Source organism: Melitaea cinxia, chromosome 15 (assembly GCF_905220565.1).
Source record: "Melitaea cinxia chromosome 15, ilMelCinx1.1, whole genome shotgun sequence".
NCBI classification, from domain to species: domain Eukaryota; kingdom Metazoa; phylum Arthropoda; class Insecta; order Lepidoptera; family Nymphalidae; genus Melitaea; species Melitaea cinxia.
Window position 1 is genome coordinate 3,960,866 of NC_059408.1, and position 16,681 is coordinate 3,977,546.

The 16,681-nt window shown below is 33.2% G+C and overlaps 1 protein-coding gene across 1 annotated transcript in view; it reads right to left on the minus strand.

Annotated features, from left to right (window-relative positions):
- The window catches only part of LOC123660619 (chromosome transmission fidelity protein 18 homolog), a 39,492-nt gene that overhangs the window by 8,409 nt on the left and 14,402 nt on the right, over positions 1-16,681 (minus strand). The window lies entirely within an intron of this gene.

Below are 16,681 nucleotides of genomic sequence, written 5' to 3' on the forward strand. Positions count from 1 at the left end.
TATTCCACTCATAAACCGCGACGCGTCGCGTACAATTAAAAAACACATTTTCCTCTAAATTGCTTTCTGCTCTGCGCCCGCGGCCACATCACATTGCCGCTCCAATTAGAAATCACAACCACACGGCCACGCACCTCACGACTCTACATTATTATTACACGCTAATCCCTACGGTATTGCAGAGGCAATAAGGACGACAACTGCTTATTTATTTTTGTATACTATTCCGTGTTTTATTATATAACTTGAATGTACGATAGGGATGGCAACAGTTATCTTTATGCGTTATTACAGCAAGGGAATATGCCTGCTATTGTGAAGTAATACGGTGTATTTTATAGGGGTTTTTTAAATAAGTTGTTTAGGTATGTCGAGTAGTTTATGTAGGTAAAGTTGAGTGTCTAGATTTGAGACATCGTTAGTGGTGATTGTGGTAACGATGTTGTTACACCTGTGTTTCGAGTGGATCGTTCTCGTCTCGAGCAACGAATAATTTTCACGATGCATTTTAGAAATTTAACGCGTATTTTAAAAAAAGATATATGATCTAATTACGTTAATAAAATTATTTACTTAAAATAGATAAATAATGCCCACGTAATTAATTTTCAGAGTATTTTGCGTTGCTATGAAATATATTCGTAGCGCTTTGTAGCAGCTACGTAGGGCGTACAGAATAAATGCATTTACTTTGTAATTTTTAAGTTTATGGTTTAATAAAATTGGTGAGTAAAAAAATAACAACTAAAGAACATCTAATCAATTACATTTAAAAATTATTTTTTCAATTTCAATTTATCTTCAAATCTAAAAACATAATTTCAAACATATCACTCATATTTTTATTACGTACATTTTATAAACAATAAATATTCATAAATCATGCTCTTTTTATTAAATTTAATATTTAATAACAATAAAGAATAAAAAAAAACATTGAATAAATATAACAGTTACAAATAAGATCGATCGCGAAACAGTATCAGGAGCAAAAGCGGGCAATATGAAACCAATAACTTGTTTGTTATCCGTGTGAGATCGACAATATCATTGAAACGACTCGAAGCCTTAGGCTTGAACGCATTTCATAAGCTACAGCGAGTTTGTACCATATAAAATATGTTTATGATTCGCGAGTATCGTGATATTGAATTAATTTTTTAGCCAATAATTTTATCCCCTTAATAAACATTATTTCTAAGACACAAATAAATTAAGTTCCTCTTGTTTACATGACAAACTAGTTCAAATATTCAAAACTGTAATATAGTAAGTACTGTAAATGTAGTAATCTGCTGGTTTTTAGTAACACATAAATTATGTAAAGATGGTGACGTCATGTGTAAGTAACATTATGTACGCTAAAAAGTTGTAATGGAATTTTTAGATAATAAAACCGTTGGACAATGGACTTAAACATAATACAACCCTTAGTTTGCTATTCTGGAAAAAATAAAAATGAATTATAAAATAAAAGTATACGTAGCAAAAAATGAAAAACGAAAGTTCAATTGTAAAATTTCAAGAATCAAATATAATTCCTTATAAACATTAGAAGAAACTGCATCTAATGTGTAGGCTTTTTATATAATTATGTGATATTTTTTCAAATGTATCTCATGAGTTGGAACAGAGTGTGACTTCGTGGTATCGCAATATTTCTGATTACGGGCATCGGCGCTGGCGGTAAATCGCGACACACGAGCGCATAAACACAATTTCCTTCTCATAAAAGTTATCTTCACATATTACGACGCAAGTAACGATAGGTGATTGGCTAGGAAGTGGATTGCGATGTCGTTATTGTCAATTGTGAGGTGATCAGAACGTTATGAGGTAATACTTTTATAAGGTTCTGTTTCAGTAACGTCAATAAAAATAACCGTCACCACTTTTTTTTGAACCAAATCCTATATGTTTTACCTAAGCTTGCAGTATAACTAATCTGTAAAATTGATTGTCTGTTCAGGATCTATTACGCTACGCTTTAGCCTGTAATATCCCACTGCTGAGCATAGGCCGCTCTAGAAAAAGGATCAGAGCTTAATCCACCACGCTGCTCCAATGCGGGTTGGCGGATATATTCCCTACTACGAATAACGATCGCTATCAGGTGTACATGATAACAACCGGGACCGACTTAACGTGCCCTTCAAGGGACGGTGGAGAGACCCACAAGGACTGTACAAACACTCAGACCACGGCAAACACCTGTATGGCCAATACAAATGTTTGCCATGTGCGGGGATCGAATCCGCAACCGCCAGCGGAAGAGCCATAAACCAGTGTGGTGAACGTTGCGCCAACGCGGCGTTATAGGTTCTATTAATCCATCTAGAGTAAGTGCTTAACCAGTAGTTATACCATTTTGGTGATAATTGTTTCTCTATTTCCTATTTCTATTCATTTTTATAAACCTACATAATTATTTTAGTAATCTAAGCGGATGTTTTTGTGTTGTGGGCATTTTCGGATTCCTGCCATAAGATTTTAACGAACTTAATGTTCTTCATAGTGGGATTAATAGTCATTTTTCAAATTTGTTACAACGAGCAACAACAGCGCTGGAGTAAATATTCTATTGCCTCACCGATTTCTCCATTCCATTATAGAAATATCACAAAATTTCAACTCTCAAATTAAGCATACAAAATGTAATGTACGAGTACCTATACAAAGTTACAGCTATTGCTAATATACACACAATATTGGCAGCCAATAAATTAATAATACACTAAACAATGTCTACAGTAGTCTCGCAAACGTATTTCAAGAGTCAGTCAACACATTTTCCGCGCGACTTCGCCCCGGGTGGGGGGTGAGGTCGCAAACAATACAATCACGACCAATCTGCCGCGCAAATAGGAAAATAGAGTGCACGATGAGACAGGACCGGCTTTGATACGAATTATGAGTAAATTGCTTTTATGTTGTCGTATATTATTTATTATTTACTTTAACTTATTATTTAACGAGAAGCTACGAATCATTAAATATATATTAAAGTAGTTTGATTGCGTATAATTACTTTTTAAATTAATTTAGCATGTATGCGAACATACTATTATAGATTCGATTAATAATCCAGATCACCACTGTATACTTTTATCTTTTTATTTTATTTACAGGTAATGGATCTTCTTTGATTAAGAAGACTTAGAAACACGCTTTTTTGCCCCTAACTGGCGTGTACAGATGTCACAGAAATTATTTTAATATATGTGAGCTAATTACAAAAATTTAGCACTAGTACATTCAACCGTGGAATGTATGGCTAGAATTGAAATGTCTTCCTTACTCGACTATCTTGATTTCATTACCTACAATAATTAATTTTATTTGATATCGCGACGTCAAAATCGGTCCAGCCGTTTCTACATATGAATTTATTAAAAACCGGTTATTTTAATATTACAAACAGACACACCAATTTTATTTATTATTTTAACATCACAAAATAAATAATTTTATATTATGTGTATAAATAAATTGTAAATTTTACTGTTGAATGATTAAAAATATATTGAAATATAAGCAAAGCCTAATGTGAAATTTGCTGTACTCTGAAACGAGTCTAATTGGTAATTGGACGGGACGAACCTGTAAAAAAAATACGTTTTAAAACAGATACAGTCCGTCCCACGGTTTCTCCAAGATCGAGTATCGTTTTCGAATCCTCGTGAATCCGTACAATTTTCCGCCGGTCATTTTTCATAGTTTCCCGGCGCCCGAGGCCCGCTTCCAATACTTATTTGTTCGTAAATAGACAATGCTTACGATATTGTGTTTATAGCGATACTCGAACGGCCCGAGATTATTTGGAAAGTTTTTATGGGTATAGTAAAAGATAAATTGACAAACAATCCCGGGAGAAAGAGTTGAAGGGTTAAGAATCGTCGTGATGTCAATTTTTCGCGTAAAATATTTCGATTGTAAGCAATAACTTATAAAATTTCTTAGGTAAGCAAACTAGCTTAAATTTATATTTGAATACTATTACATATTTTGAGGCCTAATTGGATAAAGTACTAATAGTAGTAATAAACTAAGTGCCTAAGTGGATATAATATGTACTAACCACTTGTGCCTAAGCGAAATTTAAATGAAATTAAACAACTTGCTCTAATGCAATCATGGGTTAAATACGCTTCAGCCTGTAATATCCCACTACTGGGCATAGGCCTCTTTCCCCATGTAGGAGAAGGAACAGAGCTTAATCCACCACGCTGCTTCAATGCGGGTTGGCGGATATATTATGATATACTATAAGTTACGATCGATATCAGTTGTACATGATAACAACCGGGACCGACGGCTTAACGTGCTATCCGAGGCACGGTGGGGAGACCCACAAGGACTGCACAAACACCCAATGGGTTAAATAAAAAATAGAAATTAGTAACAGCTCACAAACGTATAGTTACATAGAGTTCACTTTCAATGATAGATTTTTAAAAAGAAGGAATAAGAAAACTTTTAAGTCTCAACTATCAAAGTATATTTTAGAGAATACCCACTTTTATAGTGATTAAGAACAAATATAAAACGACTTATTTATACTATATTCCGTTAACTAAGTACCTACTTATAAGGCGAATATTTGTATTATACATTTATTATGTTGTTCTCATGTAAGTGAATTTTCTTTTTGAGAATAAATTCTTTAAACCTAACCTAAACTTTTCTATTGTAGTTGTTTTTCGCTTGCTACGCTACTAAAATTTGTATTAATAATTCTTCTTTTTTTTGAGGGAAGACGCCTTTTCCGAACACTAGCAGATTAATTTTTTTAACTACCAGATTGTTATGATTTAGTATAACACTAATTTCTCACAGTTATTAATTACAAAATAAGATATGATTTTACTTTAAAAATATCGCATTTATTTTTGGGGTTTTAACGGACAAATAAAATGAAAATACACAGAATTATATTTGCCATTATTTCTACTTTCTATTCGAACAAATAGTAATGAATCCTTTGTTTCACGAAATCGTATTGATAGTGTAAGTGGTCTTCATATTATTTCTAATGGCGGGTGTAATAAAGTAGAGCGGTGATATATCGCCGGGGCCGACCTTTTAGCCCATAAACAATGCACAAAGGTCCGACGATAAAACTAAAATATTATGGAAATAACGGTTAAACACACTTTGTTTCTGTCCTCGGCCTTTTTTGTTTACTTCACGTTTTTGTATTAACTTAGCTATTATGTACTATAATGTACACCAGAACCTACATACATATTAGGTATCCATACATATAAGTAACAAATGCTAATATTTATATAAACGAAGTAAAAAGAAATTCTCATTTTAAAAAAAAAAATTATTTCTAAAATCACGACTTCAGAATGAAATTCATTTGCATTAATTACGTTGTAACTTTCAATTGAATGAAGATTTTGCAAAGTGATTTAAGACAGGCCTATGTTTTTTTGTGTCATCATCAAACTCATAAGTGAAAGAGAAGATTTGTAGTTTATTAGTTGAGATGATAAAGACTCTAAGTTATATCTATAATAAGCTAAATTGACCCTAAGTTAATAAGTGTTTACCAGGACAACGCTCTTATAAATATTACTCGAGTTATACCGATTTCTTACGAAGTTAAAATTGACAACCGATACTCCCCGAAGGAGATGAATGATCGATGTCGGTGAATTAAATATAAAATTCGACAATTATATTAGAGGGAAAATTCTCGAAGCGAAATAACTTGGCTATACTTGATCGCTTTTTAAAATAAAATTTATATAATAGAATTTTTTGTTTGACAATTTGCTTGATGTTTGCTTGATATATGAAGATTTTTTTTCCAATTTAACATAATCGTGTTGCTTGCGAACGAAAAAAAAAACCGACTTCAATTAGATCGACCAGTAATACAATGTAGGTAGACGAAAAAATAGTAAAATAAATAAACATTATTAGGAGATAGCTGAAAAATTAATTATCAGGTCTCGATTAATTTACAATGTGGCAAGCACCACCTTCCGACTAAAAAAAAAAATGATCCTAAAAAACCTAGTTAACGTTTCTCATCTAGAAACCACTTCTTGAGGGCTGTATTATCAAATTAGATCAAGTCTATATAGGCCGAGAGCCCAGGAGAACCAGACTTTCGTCATTTCATAAAAACTGAAAATTTCTCAGTACATGCTCCCAAAACCGATAGAAGCAATGGCCAAATACGAAGTTTAACTCATGGTTACTTTGGCAGACACCAGGTATCAAAGGGTTATAAAATTTGCCTAGGTGGGTATTGGAGCTATCGAAATTGACCGACTACTGAAGAAAAATCTTCTAATAGGTACCCAAGTGACACGTATGAAATTCAGTTTTATACTATGACGTAATTTTAATTACAAAAGTTTATGGCTCTGGTTAACGCGATATCTAATATTACTTCGAGCAGAATAGTAAAAATTACGCATTAGGAAATGACAAACTTTGAAATGAGAAACTTTCAGCTTTTATAAAATGACAAAAGTCTGGCCCTCACGGGCTCTTATGTTAATAGGCAGATTTGAAGGAATGGTTTACTACATGACAGATGATTTTCTAGACTTACAGGAATTTTAATGTATTCCAGGATTCACTAAAGACTTTCTGTAGGTGTATCATCTTATGTTCACCTTCACAAATTTAATTTGTTAGTCGCCTACGACCTGCTTCCGCTTTTTATGGCACATAGAGGCTGTACAATCACCGCATTTCCAAATTGAAATAATAAACTCCAGGGGTATGACAGAACTTTACAGATGGTGGCTACATTAGTAAAATTTACAATGTACCAGTCGAATACTGCTAACAATTCAAAGTTAACAACAAAAGTGAATCTTTTCGGACCTTATATCACACAGAGTTAGTGAGAGTAGCTATAGCTAGTGATTTTTATTGAAGACGGTAATGTCTAACCAACTCAACCCTAAATCATACAAAAGGAACACTAGCAAACAAATTGCATTTAACCCGGCCCATTACTCATTAGGCCGGTAGCGACGCGGTCAAAGAGACCCTTCGATGTTTGCCCTAATCAGACGCACACAGCAATATGCCGCATGTTTGTCTACAGATGATCACCGCATCGCAACTGTTACATTTTTAAAATTTAACTTTTTTCTAACCCTCTCCTGAAATGGCTTGTGGTTCCTTAATAGGGCTGTTCACCCTTCAGTCTTGCTTTGAACGTTTGTTTTCATCTTAAATATTTAACAGTTGCTTGTAACGCGTTTTGATGCGCTGTTTTTGTTCTGAACCTTAGGACGCTCTTAACAAATATGAGCAACTTAGGGTATTATTTGAGCTTCTACGTGTTTTTTTTAACAGTATTAGATAATTTAAAAGTAAAAATAAAAATGTACCTATTAATTTCTATCAATACATGAGTTTTATTTTGTGTAAAATTATATTCTACTAGACTCTCGTAATCTTAATTTATATCATGAAAAATATAAAGAGAAGTTAAATATTCTTATACCTACTTCAGAAAAATCCCGCGTCTCACTTGCATTCGTGTCAAATAATGGTAAGTGACAAAGGCATAAAACTATAAACCCAATACTATGTTTTATTGTCTACGCAAGCCACCCGTGAATGTTTGCGTTACGCTCGTTTAGCGGCTCGGTTTCCGAACGAGCCATCGCGGCGCCGAGCGTTAACTTACATATGACGTCACGCCCGGGGCACCGCACATGGCGCTGGCAATTTTGTAAATTACACGCGTGTTTAAATTTTGAACCGAATTATTTGAGCCTATTTGAATTGGTACCGCATTATTTGAGCCTATTTGAATTTGGAACCACATTATCTGAGCCTATTTGAATTTGGAACGTTCGGTAATCGGACTAGGATTAGTGACAAGATTATTTACAATAATAGAGTGCGAGGGGACGGAAAATTGGGAGCGTAATCCTCGTAATGCGGACAGAAATGAAAATTGTTATGTTCGTAATGTCAAATGACATTATGGGAGTCTATTTCGAGGCGTTAGCGATAATTTAATAATATTGAAGGAGGAATTACGTTTTATTTTATGAAAATGAATGGATATAATTTTGAATATTTTCTTTTATTAATCATAGTTGTTTGTGCTATAAATATAATCATTTGAAGAAATTAAATTTATTTTTGAATAATAAGATTAAATTAAAGGTACCATAAATAAGCTTAGATTTATTATTATAAATAAGCTTAGACATAAAAATTTGTTTTACACTTATGAATTTAGTATCAAGAAACGTAGCGGAAAAAATCTATGTCTAACTTTCCTAACCACAAAGATAAAAAAAAATTAACAGTCATAAATATAATCATAGTCAAAAGATTGAAGAAGAAATAATAACAACAGTTGTCTGACTAAATAAGCGGGTGCCGTGAAGCGATGTATGTACATTGATGCAATTCGCCACAAAGGGGTTGCAGCGTAAAAACTAGCTAACAAGCGGAGCGCTGAGCCGGAGGCGTCGTGACGTACTGCATGAACCGTTTCCACTGAATTTGACTGCTAATTTCTAACATTATATGTATACATACAACAAAGACATAAATTGAGCATGTTCATAATGTGTTCCCATATTGTTCTGACAGTGTTGCAAGCGTGGCCATGAGATCACTGGTGCACTGAATATTGGGAAAGAATAACGACAATCATTATAAATATGTCATTTAATGCATTTATTTTTAGGTAAAAAATTAACTTTGATACTTTTTAGATAGTTAAACACAACCACCTATACATAACACTTACTGATTAATTTTTATTAATTTTTTATTAAATTTACTTATCAAGAAAATTAGCTCTAGCCTTTATAATATTTTTTTCCTTCATTTTAACAAGATTAACAATTTATTATTTACTTACGCCGACACATTTATATAACGTTAACCTTTAAAAAAAAAACATCTTCTATATCAAAGCTAAAACAAAACAAAATTCAATGGAATAGTAGAAACAATTTTCTACTATTCCATTGATTAGTTTTGAATATTATACCTACTCGTATATATGAGAGTCTCATATGTGTTCAAAACTACATCCATTGAATTATGCTCTACTAACAAAACTAATCTAGCTCATTTCATGCTTAGTTGTTGTTTGCTTATTTTTGTTATCATTGATGTCATCATTAATTGATTCATTATTTTATAAGAATGCTGAGTTGCTTTTCAACAAAACAACATCACATTATTGGCTAATTATTTTTATTATATGCTGTGTTAGAAACCTATATGTATTTAAATAAATAATAAATATTATTGCACGCGTGCTACAATGGAAACGTGTTCTAATTCACAATTTGCCGCTCGCGGGGAACACGTCTAAATTCCGCCGAGCTGCAAATGAATCCGTTAGGAAAAGAAATTTGTGTATCGCGTCTAACTAATGATATTTTCATGTTGATATTTACTTACACTTCTGTTTTCTATTATTATATTCTAGAAAGGAATGTATACTTAAATTGTCGTAAGGCTGTTTCGTGCTACAAATGTTTGAAAGGTTTGAATGAAAATTTCACGGAAATTAATTTATTTGAATTGTTAAATTTTAATGTGTTATCAACAATCAAGTGTAATATATGTCGTATTTTATTACTATATAACATAGTTGAGCAAGTTTGTTTCTACGTAGCAACTGGTTTTTGGATCTGTAATTGTTTTTAACGAAAAACTTACATGATAATTAGTACAATACAGGAGATATATCTATATGTATAAATATCATGTATTTTGAAAATGACTAACTGAAAGGTTTAGTAAATTTAACGTGGGGGGGGGGGTGTCTAAGTAGAATATACGTGATTTGTTTTTAAATACATACCTACTTGTTTGTCTTACAGAGGTTGTTGACGTATTTAATAAAAGTTCATAAAAGCAAAAAAACACCCTCCAGAATCACAGAAAGTAAAATAAATAATAATAAATCTTTAAATGATCTTATATTACATGTATAACTAGTTGCCCGTTCTGTCAATAGTTAATAATAAAAATTAAACATATGTAAAAACTTTGTTTATTTTTATTTTAGTTTTTAAAGATTAAAACCTTCCGTTTGCCTTAAGGAACATACAAATACATTACCCGAATCGGTCGAGCTATTCTCGATTTATTTCGCTTAGCAACATTCATTTTTATTTATATAGATAACAGCTAATATACATATTTAAATTTCTACTTTTTAGTACAAAAATAAAATAATATTGAATTGTATCTCAGTTACTGACAAAATTTCAAATTACCAAACTGCAATTGAAAACGCAAAATAAAATGCAAACCCGAAACGAACCGGTTCAAAACGGTACCCAAAAAAAAAAATCGAACAAATAACGAAATTAATAATTCAGAACCGCGTTACCATACCACTATCAATTCGGCTTACATAATCTAGGGATGACGAACGATACGACGTCAGAGGGCCGACGTGGAAAAATATCGCCCTAAGCGAATAACCCTTCGGAGGGAGCGAGCGTTTCCGATTGGCCGCCTCCCAGGAAGGATATGACCTATAGTTTTTCTTCTTAAGAACTTCCTTCGGCCATTGTGAGCGTGATTTATACGGGCGAGGGGCGGTGAGGGGCGGCGAGGGGCGGGGGGTAGATTGATGATTGCCAGTATCCGGGGCCTCGCAATCACATCTGCTCTCAGAGCAATTTCCTAGTATATTCGTTTACTTGGGGCATTTAGGGGCAAGTCTTCCGTGGAGTGCCTTTATAGAGGTTAAGGTTTGAAATAAAACGTTTTATTGCGTTATTGGCGCTTTTTATTTGATTGTTTCTATCGTTAGTTGTGTTATTTCGTAATATTGATTACTGATTGAGTAAACGTTTTACATATGAAGGTGTCTTTTTTTCGATTCAACAATATCTGTAGCTTATACTGTAGCTTGTCTTCTGGTACAAAAATATTTTACGATTCTCTATAGATAAAAAGTGGTACTTATTTGGAGTTTTTCAATTATAACGATTTTTCGTGAAATTTTCACTTTCATACAAATAAGGTAAATACATACCAACTGTAAACCGGAAAACATAAACTTTCTCCATAGCTGTCTATTCGTGTACTGATATAATCTTTAACACAATAACACGAACATTTCGTATTTACAGAGCGAAGAAAATGAGATAAATTTTTATATCAAAAGTTAAAAAGTGTAATTCGAGCCTTGAGATACAAAATTATTACGTTCAGTAAATTACTTCTTCAATAACCGAGCATTTATTATTCAAAATGTAATCAAAAAACGTGAAATCTCTCCGAAGTGAATTTTATCGCTATTGTCAAAACTTAAAGAGTCGTAATTTTTAATTTAGTTCGTGGGCTTTAAGGTATTTGTCAATGTTTTCCCGCCCTTATTGTAACATCTAATCATTGTAAAAGGGTTGCAGGCGACGCTATTAAAAACTCGGTAAGAATTCCTCCGGAGGGTAGTTGAAGAGCGACGCACAATGAGCGTTACAGAAAACAATACAATAATAAACTTACTTTTTATTAACTATAGGTACTCTTTGAAATGATGAGAACCAATATGCATTGCTCATGTGTTTATATAACGGAACATTTCTAAATTTTTGATTTCTGGTGTTTTGAAAATTAACCAAAATTTCTTAAGACAGTGTATGTCAAGATTCAGTGGTCTTCAGTCGTCAAAAGACACAAATGTTGCTAGAAAGATAAGATTTACGTATTTATTTTATTTATTTATTTACTTTGCATTTTTTTTTTGGTTAATCGTAAAAGTGGGTAACATCAGTGACAGAGTCTCTCGATATATAATAAATATAGTATTTATTGTCATATCACAGTCATGAAAAATATATCATTCTCATCTTAACACATTTTAAGTTTAAAAACATTACAAGTTAGATACATTTGCCATTGAAGTTAAAGCTTTTTAGAAATGAAAAAAAAATACTGTACTTTAACAAACTATTGTCAAATTAGACGTAATTCGTCTCAGTGTACACCGTGCCTATCTCGTTTTTCCTATAACTTTTTCTAGTCCGCTAATGGCGTGCGGAGCGGCCGTCAATTCACCGCAAATCCGCTCCGTCATGAATTAAACACTCGCATTAAGATCTTTTTGAGGTTTTTTTTTTTTATTTAATAATGCTTCCGCGAAAGACTTTTTAATTATTTTAATGGAATTTGTCAGTATTTATATCGAAAATAAGTAAAAACGTTTATGTTAAAGTACGTATTAATCTTTTAAATCATAATACTAAAATAGTTAATAGTTTTATACATGTATTTTTAATAGAAATAAAAAGTAGAAACTAAACTGGTACATATAAAATTCATGAATATTAGTATTTTTTGTATAAATGTGTAACATAAAAAAAAAACTGCTTAACGAAATCAACTTCTCTACCCCATCAGCAAAAATGTAATAAAAACTATTTGATCACTAAACATCTAGTTCGCTATAATTCCGAAAACAAAAATAAAACAACAAATAGCCAAAGACCCTCTCATTAATCCCATAAACAATTAGAAGAACAATAAAAACGGCTAAACGTTACCGCACACATTAAGAGATAGTCAGCGCGTGCCGCCGACAAATGGGACTAAATTTATTAGCTGGGCGTGAACGAAGGCGGTAATGGCCGCTGAGTGCACAAATACTGCCTTGTACTGACCGGGACGGGGGATTTTTTTTTTTTCGTACAGTTCCAACATTTTCAGTTTCATAAGTATTTTATTGAATTGGATAAGTAGATAGATACCTATGTAAGATAAGATATATAGTGAACACATAGACCTCATTTTTTTAAAGTCAGTTAAAGTTATACTTTTACAGTCAATATTAACGATTATATTATAAGCATGTTACTTATAATAAATCTTTATTAGGTCTAACTGGTTCACTATGGAATATATTGAAACAAAAACTATACTTTTTCAAATTTTTATTTGCTTATCTGTTTTTATCGTAGCCGCGGATCTCGACAAATATACTGAACATATTAAACGAATATAGAAGTAAATAACAATTTATTATATACCAATCAGAATATTGTTCTAATGTATTGTGGGGCAGGTTTTCCTTATTCAATATTTTCGCTACTACAATTATCTACTAATGATATTATGCAATTGACATACATAAACTTGATACCATTAATCAGAATTCATCAATTTAGAATTAAAATACATTTTAACCGACTTCCAAAAATGAGGAGGTTCTCAATACGATTGTATTATTATTTATGTATGTTACCTCAGAACTTTTGACTTGGTGGACCAATTTTGATTATTTTTTTAAAGGTGGTGCGTATCACATGGTTATAGTTTGATGATATAGTAGCATGTGCATAATTCAAGATTACAGTGTTTAATATTACGAGTATACAACACTGTTTGGTAAAACATTGTATTCTTAAATAAAGACCATAAAAAATATAAACGTTGTAGGATGTACGACTAATATAATTATATTAAAATTATGTATTATTTATTATACATTAAAATTTAACCTAAGATACATAAAAATTCACATTTGTGTTAAAACACACCTAGGTATTATTTATTTAATAAAAGCCAAAGTAATTAAGTTTCTTCCTCTACATGTATCAAAATAATTAATAGATCAAAAGATATACAGTAAAAATATATTTTTATTTTTAACAATCACATAGTACCTATATAAAATTTCGCCTCGTCGAGGAAGAAATTTCTAAAAAACTTTAAACAATTTTTGCAACAAAAACCCATTGTGTGACTTCAAATCATGTTTGAAAACTTTTTTATGTACTTATATAATGAAATTATTATGAATTAAAACTATGAAACTCTAAAGCAAAACGTACCGGACGTTAGAGTTTACAATAAATGCTGGTATACTATTATACGTATTTCTTACTACAGTTAAAAGTGCTGTAAAGCGTTTTTAGCGTTGTTTCACACAATATCACTCCCTATATTTTTTATACCACTGGTCTTGTATCATTATATAAGGAGTTAACTCCAAAAACTGCTGGCTTTGAAATACACAGGCCGAAGGCGGCCAGCAGCGGCTTCGGTGCGACAAAGCCAGCCCTGCGGTCATCAACCAGCCTGCCCAGCGCGGTGAATATACGTAAAACCGATGAGTTCACGACATTTTTGGCGCAAATTTGTGCAGGCCTATGTGCAGCAGTGGACTGCGATAGGCTGAAGTGAGCTTCAGCCTGTAATATCCCACTACTGGGCATAGGCCTCTTTCCCCATGTAGGAGAAGGATCAGAGCTTAATCCACCACGCTGCTCCAATGCGGGTTGGCGGATATATATTATGAGTAACGATCGCTATCAGGTGTACATGATAAAAACCGGGACCGACGGCTTAACGTGCTCTCCGAGGCACGGTGGGGAGACCCACAAGGACTGCACAAACATCCAGACCACGGCAAACACCTGTATGGCCAATACAAATGTTTGTCATGTGCGGGGATCGAACCCGCAACCGCCAGCGCAACAGGTACAATTCATGGCTGTAACCGTTGCGCTAACGCGGCGCCAAGGATAACTCCATAAATACGCAAAAATAACAACTCAATTAACAGTGACAGTAGCTCCACACACCGCTATATTCCACATCGCAGGCTACAGGTGGTTACAACTATCGTTTGCATTACATAATGACATTCGTAATCCGCAATCAATGATGTGAGCCGCGTTAACAATTCATATGCAAATACACGTAATATTGCATTAGCGGTCTTGTTTATTAGTTAGCCATCACGACTTAATCCCGTTCATTAGAAAATCAGTCGATACATATTGTTATTAATTTATTATGATCGGTATAAAGTTTGTCAATGGTTTGATTACTATAATAGTGTTATTGTTTTTTATAGCAATCTTTATGGATTAAAGTTTGAAGAATAAATAAATTACTTCTATATGTATATATTAGCTGACCCCGCTAACGTTGTCTTGCCATATATGTTATTAACCGCCTTATTTCCCCCCCCCCCCCCCCTTTATAGGTTAGGGGTATGAAAAATAGATGTTGGCCGATTCTCAGACCTACCCGATATGCCCACAAAATTTCATAAAACTTGGTCCAGCCGTTTCGGAGGAGTATTGTAACTAGCATTGTGACACGACAATTTTATATATTAGTTTATTCACTGAATTTTTTGTTCAATGACAATAAAATATAGCATATATCACTCCGGTATAGTGTAGCTGTTAGTGTAACAATTTTAGTGATCGGATCAATATTTGCGAAAAACAATCCGATACTGGTTCTTCTTTTTATTTATGAACAAAGTATTTTAATTTTATATTTTTAGGGTCGAGTTACACGAACCATAAAAGAAAGGTTTCCAAAAATTCATCTCTGTAAGCGTTGAATAAGTACTAAAAGTTTTGAACAGTTCTTATTTACGTTCTTACCGATGGGAAATCTAGAAACGTAACTGCTTTGTTAATATTTATTACATTTCTAAAGTTAAAACCGTATCTTCAATAAGGCTCGTGAATGGGTACAAAACGCGTTCTTTCATTTCATTGGTGTACGTTTGAAAGAGTTAAATGCAGGCGATGAAACGCTGACGAGTGGGAATGAGATGGGTTAATTATTTCTTTTTGTGCAAGCCCTCAACGGTAGATAGCTGTTATAACCTCGCGACCTCCGACGCAAAGAGTATGCGTACAGATGTGGCATTTTGTGATAAAGATTAAGACATTGTTTTTTGAAGTTAAACATTTTTGCGCACGCTTGACTTAGGGAGTAAACTGTTGAATACGTGACGAGAGCGCTACGAAAAGTGTGATCAAGCGAAGCGAACGGAAGTGTAACTAAAGAAGTTTTAGTTCAGTCGTGTGGTCTAAAGCACACTTATTATTTTAAATTTAATTACGTTAATTTCGGAACCTATCAGAATGAAAAACGTCTTGCCCTCAAACACTCGACATCCTACATTAGGGTATGAATTTTACGTAAAGGAAGCACAAAAACCTAACACAAACGCCTACATCATACAACTAGGTCGGCAAACAAGCGTACGGCACACCTAACGGTAAGCGATTACTTTAGCTAATAAACGCCTACAACACCGGAAGCATAACAAATGCGTTGCCGACCCTACCCCCAAACCCTCCAGGAGCTCTCGTCATCTTACTCACCAACAGGAACACAATCCTGCTTGAAAGCAATATTACTTAGCTGTGATCTTCTGTAAGGTCGAGACACTTCCCCAGTTGGGCCGCTCTAGGTTATAAGCAGAATAATTCCTGCTGTACCCTACCTTAGTTTCAAGTTTTCAGTTTTCAATTTATAAAATTTAAGTCACTCTAGTAAAATAATGAAATGTCAAAGCAAATTTATAATCTTTGACAAGAAGCCTGAAAGAGCTTTCAGTCTCACAATGAGATGCGATTCAGCAAACACAGTTTTAATTAGAGACATTCGCAGACTTGTATGCAAAGGCACTGGAAATTTGCGAACATCCGTACTTAGTGCTTCAATTATTAATATTTGTACTTTAGACGAGATAACATCCATACTTTATTATACATTAGTCTTTGCTTAGACATTGTTGTGAATTAAATTTGATTTTTGTTTTCAAAGGGAAGAGGTTTTCAAACTATTTCGATTTATTATTACATATTTTTTTTGGGTAATTATCTCAATTTTTGTTTAAAAAAATTTATACAGAATATATACAAGCCAGATGTATCAATTTAAATACACT